This window comes from Oncorhynchus mykiss, chromosome 2, assembly GCF_013265735.2.
Source record: "Oncorhynchus mykiss isolate Arlee chromosome 2, USDA_OmykA_1.1, whole genome shotgun sequence".
Classification (NCBI taxonomy): Eukaryota; Metazoa; Chordata; class Actinopteri; order Salmoniformes; family Salmonidae; genus Oncorhynchus; species Oncorhynchus mykiss.
Genome location: NC_048566.1, coordinates 89,699,186 through 89,709,725, shown reverse-complemented (window position 1 = coordinate 89,709,725; position 10,540 = coordinate 89,699,186). Strand labels below are relative to the sequence as shown.

Here is a 10,540-nt window from a genome sequence, read left to right as displayed (position 1 = left end):
GGGTTGCTTTAAACAAGGTGTTAATCTCCTTCTGCATCTTGTATAAAGCAAAAGGATGACAGACAATAGAGTTTGTTCGTCAAGGTAGCCTATACAAAATAAAACTCAAACAAAGGACACAGCACTCATTCATGCAGGCCATTCCAAAGGTCAATATGGAAAATCAACAATATACTTTTCTAGTGTATTATTTTACTTTCTACAATAGATTTGAAATTAAAGACAAAAACTTGTCATGTTTAAAGGATTATGCTCCTGTTAAATTGACACTTGATACATTAGTCATGGACAGAGAGCAGGTAGATCGAATCGTGGGGAGTCGCCACATGTGTTATGCAAACAAACACACACATACAAGTTGGCACAACTGTAGGTCTACCTGAATGCTTGCGGTTTCCAGACCTTTGAAGCACAAACTATTATTGTAGCGGTTGCCTGGCAGTGTCGGCAGTATCAGCTGCATCGCTTTCCCATGGGACTGCCAGAGACTTAGAGAGCAAGAAATAGAAGCAGTGAGATGCCGCGCTGCGCTCCACTCACACATTTGGCAAACCGCCCTTGTAGGCTAGCCTACTTCTCTCACCCTCGAGCTACTCTCCAATCCTCGCTAGACCTAATAAGTGAATTCAACAGACAACCATGGAATGGAACGCATGGCAAGAAGCAGTAAGGTTCGTTTTTTAAACATTTTGCAAAGATATGCGAAAGCTGAGTTTTCAGTCGTGATGCTGAGAGACATTGTTGTAAATCAACAACCTCGAGCGAGAGGAAATTGACTTTCGACGGACAGGCGCAAACTCTTCTCAGCTTCAAAGACTGATGGTTATTGCTAAAGAGGTGAGTAGGCAAATCACGCCTTATTACTATGTTATTAATATGTTATATACAATGTTATACGACCTTACCTTTGTATGCTGACATTGTAGGGGTATATTTTTGATAACTATGTGGTACTATCTGAATGAGAAAATAATGAGCTTTTATTTTGTTTGAATTTCGACATTATTTCACAGAAGGGGAAATGACATGTTTTTGCATTCAAACCAAACACTGCGCTGTGTCCTGGCTTCTATGTGATGAAACTCTATCTTTAGGCTGCTTTATTCATCTATTCCTGAATGGTTATCCCTTCACGTGGAATGGCATTGTGCATACGTTCTCCGGAGGTATGGGAGATATGTTAAATACATAAATTCATTCAAATTCATTTTACAGACTCCATTGCAGTCCCCTGAAATCCATATGTTATGAAAAACACCCAGTTGACATATACCTTGCAAGCTAAGCCATATACTGTCAAATCAAGTTTCATTAATTGGCAGTAGGTTAAGATGAATAAATATCATGATTATTGGCCAGGCTTTGGCTGTGCTGCGCTATTCAGAGGAAGAAGACATCCATATCTCCAGTGTCTCCCTTGACAGCTCACAGAAAGGACTGGGGATTGAGCCATAACGCTTCTAACATATATCATATCCCCACTGTCATGAATGGAGAATAGTGGTGGAGAGATAGGAAATATCCCCACTGTCATGAATGAAGACTGATAGAGTGGTAGAGAGAGGAGAAGGGATGTTCGTCTTTTGCCTGTCTCCTCTGTGAAAAGAAGATTTGACCTGAATGGAGAGTAGATAGAGGAGACAGAGGGGATTCAAACAGATATCACCCCTTTCATTAATGGGGAGTAGAGGTAGAGAGGGGAACGAGAGGAGAGGGGATGTTCGTCTTTTCACTTCTCTCTGTCTCCTCTGTGAAAAGAAGACTTGAATGACCTGCACTCTGATCACACTGAATTATTTCTCTTCTCCTGGCTATAAATAGTCTCATCCTGTCTGTGCTCTGAGCACCTCACAGCCCCTGGCCGGGGAATCTGTGCACTACAGGCAGGGCTAGGAATCTGTATAGACACACACACACACACACACACACTGCAGTACAGTTCGCTGTAGGAGCAGTCAACTGTGTCGGCTAGTATAGAGATGACCATTCTTTAAAATAACATCAAAAAAGTATGTCATATGTCATGACAGTTTGTCATGAACTGATATACGTTATGGTTCCTTAATAACCTAATCAAATCTACTGGAAAGTATCTTAGAGATTACTGATAGCATAGAGCTTTCTAAATGGCATTAAATTCACTTAAGCTCCAAAGCATGAGCTGGAAATATCAAGCCTAATTTCAGACCCACCTTCTGTATTAGGATTCAGTTCCCATAAAGACATTTAAAAGGCTGGCATATTACATCCCCTCTCACAGAGAAAATAGTATCCTTCCACCTTCTTCTAATGAGGAAAGCTACACGCCTTGATTATTCATCCGGATGTCAAATACCCTCCCCCCCAAATAACTATTTATATAAAGGGTGAGAGCCATTAATAATACTTTTTGAAGGATCCCCTTATTTCGGTCTCAGATAGAAAGCGGACAGATCTCTGCTTGTTTTGTTCCCTCTCCAGGTCAACATATCCCCCAGAGAGTAGCAGCAGCAGCGTCATCCCACAATGACCTTTGCTGCCACTGCTAGGTTGTGGTTGTTTGGTCCCTTGGGACAGGACAGAGGTGATCCGGATGGATTCATAGTGTGCGTCCCAAATGCTCCCTACATTGTGCACAAATTTTGACCAGGGCCCATAGGGCATCTCGTCAAAAGTTGTGCATTGGACCCTAGTCAAAAGTGATACACTAAATAGGGAATAGGATGCCATTTGGGACGCAACCATGGTGGTTAGGTATGGGAGTGTTTCGATGGCTGCCTTCCATTTAAAGGAAACAAGACTCCCCAGGGATCCCTGATGTATCTTATAGCGCTATGCTAATGGCTGCTAAGCATCTTCACAGAGCTGTGATGTTTTACACCAAGTCAGTGCTTTTATGTGGAGTGAAGTTACTTTAACTCTCCTCCTCTCAAGTTGTCTGTTTTTTTGGTTGACTATGTGCCCATGAGTTCCTTTGAAGGGTTCCAATAGAACTCTCTGGAAACCCAAATGAATTATATTTCAGGGGAAGGAGGAAGCTGATGTGTGTGTAGTTCTATGCTTTGTGTAATTTCAGTTAGACCAGTATATGAGTGACTGAGAGTAAATGTACATAGGCTGGATTGTTGTGTAATCACTTGAGTTCCATTTCAGTCATGGAAATATTTTATTGGTTGAAAGCATCAATTGCTTTTCATCTGATAATCCATCTGATGAGGGCCACTGAGTGTGAGGTGACCTTATTCTGTTGAGACCATTAGCAGGTAGCCTAGCGGTTAAGAGCGTTGGGTCAGTAACCAAAATGTTTCACCGAGCCGACTAGGTGAAAAATCTGTCGATGTGCCTTTGAGCAAATGCGCTTGTAAATTGCTCTGGATAAGAGTGTCTGCTAAATGACACTTTAAAAAAAACCAATTGTTATTGGAAAGATTGCCTTATTGCTAGAATAATGTGACTGTATTCAGTAGCTTATAGTTTGATGTAAGGATGAATCTGTGAAATTACTTTTGCAGTTTTCTAATCATGGATCTTTGTCTGATCCTGACACGTTTACAGCAATATCCCTGACACGTTTACAGCAATATCCCGGAAACATTTACAACAATATCCCTGACACGTTTACAACTATATCCCTGACACGTTTACAACAATATCCCTGAAACATTTACAACTATATCCCTGACACGTTTACAACAATATCCCTGACACGTTTACAACAATATCCCTGACACATTTACAACAATATTCCTGAAACATTTACAGCAATATCCCTGACACGTTTACAGCAATATCCCTGACACATTTACAGCAATATCCCTGACACGTTTACAGCAATATCCCTGACACGTTTACAGCAATATCCCTGACACGTTTACAGCAATATCCCTGACATGTTTACAACAATATCCCTGAAACATTTACAACAATATCCCTGAAACATTTACAGAAATATCCCTGAAACGTTTACAGCAAAATCCCTGACACGTTTACAGCAATATCCCTGACACGTTTACAGCAATATCCCTGAAACGTTTACAACAATATCCCTGAAACGTTTACAGAAATATCCCTGAAACGTGTACTGCAATATCCGTCAAAGGTTTACAGCAACATCCTCATGATCAGGAAGAGCTGTGGTGTTTTGTGATAGAAGAAAGTGCATCCAGTCTTTCTCTCCTCCTCTCCTCCATAAAGGGCGTTCATATGGTGGCAACAAAGCAATAAAGGAACAATGTGTCATATGTACTCGTGCTGGAATACACTATATAACTTACAAAGGAAAAGCTTGGATGAAATGATTCATTCTTCAGAGTTAATGAAAGGGACAAATACAGTTTCGTTCAGATCAGGACTCTATACTAGAATATGGAACTTGAGTGCAAGAGAAGGTGATGTTGAAACAGGGTTTCCCAAAGCAGTTTGATAACTGTGCGGCTTTCAATTTCCGCGCTCCCTTGGGAGCATGACATTTCGTTAATTCACACCAATTTATTCCCTTGCTCATACTCCAACCCCTTTTTAGCATGGGTAAAGGTTTTCCAAAATCACATGTAATGACTGAAATAATATGAGAGCTCACAGAAAGAATACCAATAGAGCTGCAAGCAGCAGTAAAACGTGGTGCTGGCTTCAGAGTGGGCTGAAGAGACAGTTGCTTTGTAGCATTATACATCCTCCCTCATGTACATGTAACAATTGAAAACACTTTAGGTGCACGTTTCAAGTTGATAGAGCGAAGAACAGTGGAGTTATTAGGGTTTAATTGAGGACGCAAAATGTATATATTTTTTACAAAGATGCCATGCAAATGTGTTCCTTATGATGAGCAAAACTGACAATCTGCTAATCTGCCAAGGCAGACCTCGTTACTCTGGTGTACGTTCTGGTATTACCTGGCCCTTAAATTGACCCCAAAACACTACAACAACCTTTACAACAGCTTTTCAAGTTTTGTGTTACACTCATGCTAACGTCAAACCATAGGGCAGAGCTAACAACTTTCACTATCCTGTCTAAGTGATATACACTGAGTGTACAGAACATTATGAACACCTGCTCTTTCCATGACATAGACCGACCAGGTGAATCCAGGCGAAAGCTGTGATCCCTTATTGATGTCACCTGTTAAATCCACTTCAATCGGTGTAGTTGAAGGGGAAGATACAGGCTAAAGAATGATTTTTAAGCCTTGAGACAATTGAGACATGGATTGGGCGCACCGGTTTGAGTCACCAGTTTGAGTGTGTCAAGAACTGCCATGCTGCAGGGTTTTTCATGCTCAACAGTTTCCTGTGTGTATCAAGAATGGTCCACCACCCAAAGGACATCCAGCCAGCTTGACACAACTGTGGGAAGCATTGGAGTCATCATGGGCCAGCATCCCTGTGGAACTCTTTCGACACCTTGTAGAGTCCATGCCCATGTAGCCGACGCGAAATGGCTAGCTAGTTAGCGTTGGTGCGCACTGGTAGCGTTTCAATCGGTGATGTCACTCGCTCTGAGACCTTGAAGTAGGGGGTCCCCTTGCTCTGCAAGGGCCGCGGCTTTTGTGGAGCGATGGGTAACGATGCTTCGAGGGTGACTGTTGACGTGTGCAGAGCCGTCCCTGGTTTGCGCCCAGGTTATATGTATATAGTGCACTCAATACCATCTACTGTATCTTGCCTATGCCGCTCTGTACCATCACTCATTCATATATCTTTATGTACATATTCTTTATCCCCTTACACTTGTGTCTATAAGGTAGTAGTTTTGGAATTGTTAGCTAGATTACTTGTTGTTTATTACTGCATTGTCGGAACTAGAAGCACAAGCATTTCGCTACACTCACATTAACATCTGCTAACCATGTGTATGTGACAAATAAAATTTGATTTGATTTGATTTGATTTACTGTTGCACCCAGGCGAATTGAGGCTGTTGTGAGGGCAAAAGGGGATGCAACTCAATATTAGGATGATGTTCCTAATGTTTTGTACACTCAGTGTACTTCGATATTGGCAAAATTGCAATTGGGCATTGAGATAATGCAATGTGTGAAAGAATAATAATAAGAAAGAAGAATTCCATCAAAAACAATAGGTTTGCTTAAATATCGGAGTCAGTGCAGATAGAAAGATCAATTCACAGATACTAGGAAATGTAGATCATGATATCAGCAGTATAATCTGCTAATGTTATGGGTGAAGACCTCCTCCTCCTCCTCCGCAGTATAAAAATGCCTTCCATGTCATTTTAGGAGATTATTAATCCCTCTTCATACTCTGATTAAACATATCATCTTATACTTAATGATGTGGAGCCAGCTACAAACGACAGTACAGTACAGTAAATCGTGCTCTGTAGCATCTATGTGTATGTTTATCCAACAATATGTTTGTTTGGACCACTAACTGAACTGAGGTAAGGTAAAGGTTACATTATGGCCAAGATCAGCAGAACACAGAACTGTGGATAAGCATCTAAACTGCAATTGTATTACGTTTCTTTTTGTCCTTTATGACCGGTTAACTCTCAAAGGACAACTACAACCACAAACTGGACTGGGAGATATGGTCTGGGCCAGGGCTATTCAACTCTTACCCTACGAGGTCCAGAGCTTGCTGCTTTTCTGTTCTACCTGATAATTCATTACACCCGCCAGGTCTAATTCAGTCCCTGATTAGAGGGGAGCAATGAAAAAAAGCAGTGGAACTGGCTTTGAGGTCTGGAGTTGAGTTTGATGGGTTGTTCTTGCCGAAAAGCAGACTTCAAATCACTACTTTCGAGCAGTTTGTCTGAATTGTCAATGGTGAATCACACAGGTTTGTCTATTTTTATTCCTCGTGTTGTCTTTCCAGTAGAGCTTTGTACCAGGATCTAAACCAATAAGTCACTGGTAGTATTGCAGCAGCAGACAGCACCGGCTGCTCTCAAAGGACCCACTTCATCCATTCTTCAAATCATAACAGCGAGAGTCACAATATTGATACAGCAAACACGTTCTGAACGGTTCAATTTTACCAATCGTTTCCAATTTCAGAGTGCTGATGATCCACCTCGGGGATAAATTGTGTGGTGATCAGCTGTGTGATGGATGGATGGTTGCAATCTTTGTCTCTGTCCATTCTGCGGATAGAGCTATTGTCTGTAGGTTATCATCAGACAGCTCCAGACCTGGGTTCAAATACTATTGGAAAGTCATTTAAAATACTTTATCTGGGCTTGATTAAGCTTGCCTGGCGCACTGGAACCAATATAACAGTCCAATATAACAATGTGGAAACCCCACCCATCTGGCACTCCAGTCAGGCTAAAGCATACTTTATAAGTATTTGAAAGATTTAGAATAGTATTTGAACCAGGGTCTGGATTGCTCACACAGTGGGATTGAGATCACCATGTACTGTCGACAGTTATTGATCTGAGTGAGAGTTCTCCATCTGTCACGTTAATCTGTGCACCGTGGTAGATCTATAGACCTCTATAGGATACAGTCTTCTCAGCTCCAGATCTGATAAAAGTAGCTTCCGTTCCGCCTGAGAGTTATGACTCAAAGAGGTCATAGGTCAGCAGGGAATTTACTGTAGTTAAGTCTCTCTCCTCCTCCAAGCATTTGTTTTTGTGTTTCAAGTTTTAATGTCACGTGCACAATAAATGCCTTTCTTGCGAGCTCTACCCAACAATGCAGTAATTAATAACAACGTAATACAACAAAAGTAACATACGGTAGAACAAAACCACAGGAGAAATAAGAACACAAGAAAGTAAGTAAGCAAATTACACAGGGTCAGTCAGTTCCAGACCATATTTACAATGTGCAGTGATACTGGCGTGAAAGTGGTTGACTTATTCCACATTGTTGTATTACAGCCTGAATTCAAAATGTATTCAATTAAATGTTTTTCTCAACCATGTACACACAAAACCCTATAAGGACAAAGTGAAAACAAGTTTTTAGACATTTTTGTAAATTGACAGTTTTCTTATATCGCTTTGGTACTATTTTCACAAGTTTGAGTTTGAGTTTAATTTTGATTTTTACAGGGAGTCAACATTTCAGTAAAAGTGCTGGTTTTAGCCAGCCGGCACATTTTCAACCGCAGTCCCTAGGCAGGTTATTAAAAACTATTACAATAATAATACAGACAATCAATGAGCAGTGAGCACACGCAGCGCAGCATAGGACAAGCAACACATAGCATGCGTACAGAGAAACATATAGGAAGCAACACGTAGCATGCAGACAGAGAAACATATAGGAAGCAACACGTAGCATGCAGACCATCGGTAAATAGCCCACCCAATTTACCTACCTCATCCCCATACTGTTTTTATTGATTTACTTTTCTGCTCTTTTGCACACCAGTATCTCTACCTGCACATGATCTGATCTGATCATTTATCACTCCAGTGTTAATCTGCTAAATTGTAATTATTCGCCTACCTCCTCATGCCTTTTGCACACAATGTATATATACTCTTTAAAAAAAATTATACTGTGTTATTGACTTGTTTATTGTTTACTCCATGTGTAACTCTGTGTAGTTGTCTGTTCACACTGCTATGCTTTATCTTGTCCAGGTCGCAGTTGTAAATATAAAGGTATAAAGGTGATAAAGGTGAAATAAAAATAAATGTAAAAAAGACAGAGAAACATAGAAGCAACACATAGCATGCAGACAGAACAACATAGAACAAGCAACAAGTAGCATGCAGACAGAGAAACATAGGACAAGCAACACATAGCATGTAGACAGAGAAACACAGAACAAGCAACAAGTAGAATGCAGACAGACAGAGAAACATAGAACAAGCAACATGTAGCATGCAGACAGAGAATATAGAACAAGCAACATGTAGCATGCAGACAGAGAAACATAGAACAAGCAACATGTAGCATGCAGACAGAAAAACATAGGACAAGCAACACATAGCATGCAGACAGAAACACATAGGACAAGCAACACATAGCATGCAGACAGAAAAACATAGGACAAGCAACACATAGCATGCAGACAGAAAAACATAGGACAAGCAACACATAGCATGCAGACAGAAAAACATAGGACAAGCAACACATAGCATGCAGACAGAAAAACATAGGACAAGCAACACATAGCATGCAGACAGAAAAACATAGGACAAGCAACACATAGCATGCAGACAGAAAAACATAGGACAAGCAACACATAGCATGCAGACAGAAAAACATAGGACAAGCAACACATAGCATGCAGACAGAAAAACATAGGACAAGCAACACATAGTATGCAGACAGAAAAACATAGGACATGCAACACATAGCATACAGACAGAAAAACATAGGACAAGCAACACATAGCATGCAGACAGAAAAACATAGGACAAGCAACACATAGCATGCAGACAGAAAAACATAGGACAAGCAACACATAGCATGTAGACAGAAAAACATAGGACAAGCAACACATAGCATGCAGACAGAAAAACATAGGACAAGCAACACATAGCATGCAGACAGAAAAACATAGGACAAGCAACACATAGCATGCAGACAGAAAAACATAGGACAAGCAACACATAGCATGCAGACAGAAAAACATAGGACAAGCAACACATAGCATGCAGACAGAAAAACATAGGACAAGCAACACATAGCATGCAGACAGAAAAACATAGGACAAGCAACACATAGCATGCAGACAGAAAAACATAGGACAAGCAACACATAGCATGCAGACAGAAAAACATAGGACAAGCAAAACATAGCATGCAGACAGAAAAACATAGGACAAGCAACACATAGCATGCAGACAGAAAAACATAGGACAAGCAACACATAGCATGCAGACAGAAAAACATAGGACAAGCAACACATAGCATGCAGACAGAAAAACATAGGACAAGCAACACATAGCATGCAGACAGAAAAACATAGGACAAGCAACACATAGCATGCAGACAGAAAAACATAGGACAAGCAACACATAGCATGCAGACAGAAAAACATAGGACAAGCAACACATAGCATGCAGACAGAAAAACATAGGACAAGCAACAAAACAAAATACATAAAAGCAACACAGTGTTTCCAAACCTCACAAGCTACAGACAACATGGAAAGCTGCAATACATAGCTAGGGATTATGTTCACAAAACTGATTGGCCTTTAGCCATGTTTTCATGTTTTTGTGAAGGTGTGATACTGTCGGTGGTGCAGTTGTGTGCGTCTGATGGCGGTGTGTTCCAGACATGGGAAACTCTCACAGAGAAAGCAGATTGACTAAAGGTGCTTTTCCTTAAGGGAACTATACAGTCACCTCTCATGGCAGACCTTGTGGATCTGCTGCCATATGTTTGGGTTTTCTGTTTAACAAAAATACTGAGTGGAGGGGGAGCCATGCCATTTAGGATCTTGAATACAAGACATGCGTCTGTGAAACTCATGCTCTCTGAGGATGTAACAGTGATGATGGCTGTTGGGCTTCCTATCAAGCACTTTGAGAGCCTTTTTGTAGACAGACTGAATGGGTTTTTAGTGTTGTACAGCAAGCTTGGGCCCAACTAGTCAAGCAGTATGTTAGATTTGAAGTACAGGTTT

The 10,540-nt window shown here is 40.8% G+C and overlaps 1 protein-coding gene across 1 annotated transcript in view; it reads left to right on the top strand.

Moving 5' to 3' along the window:
- The first annotated feature begins 495 nt into the window (after positions 1-495).
- LOC110499336 (carbohydrate sulfotransferase 8-like) overlaps positions 496-10,540 on the top strand; it is a 98,994-nt gene continuing 88,949 nt past the window's right edge. Inside the window, exon 1 of the mRNA XM_021576422.2 lies at positions 496-837. The gene's annotated coding sequence lies outside the window, so the exon portion shown is untranslated. The remainder of the gene's footprint in view (positions 838-10,540) is intronic.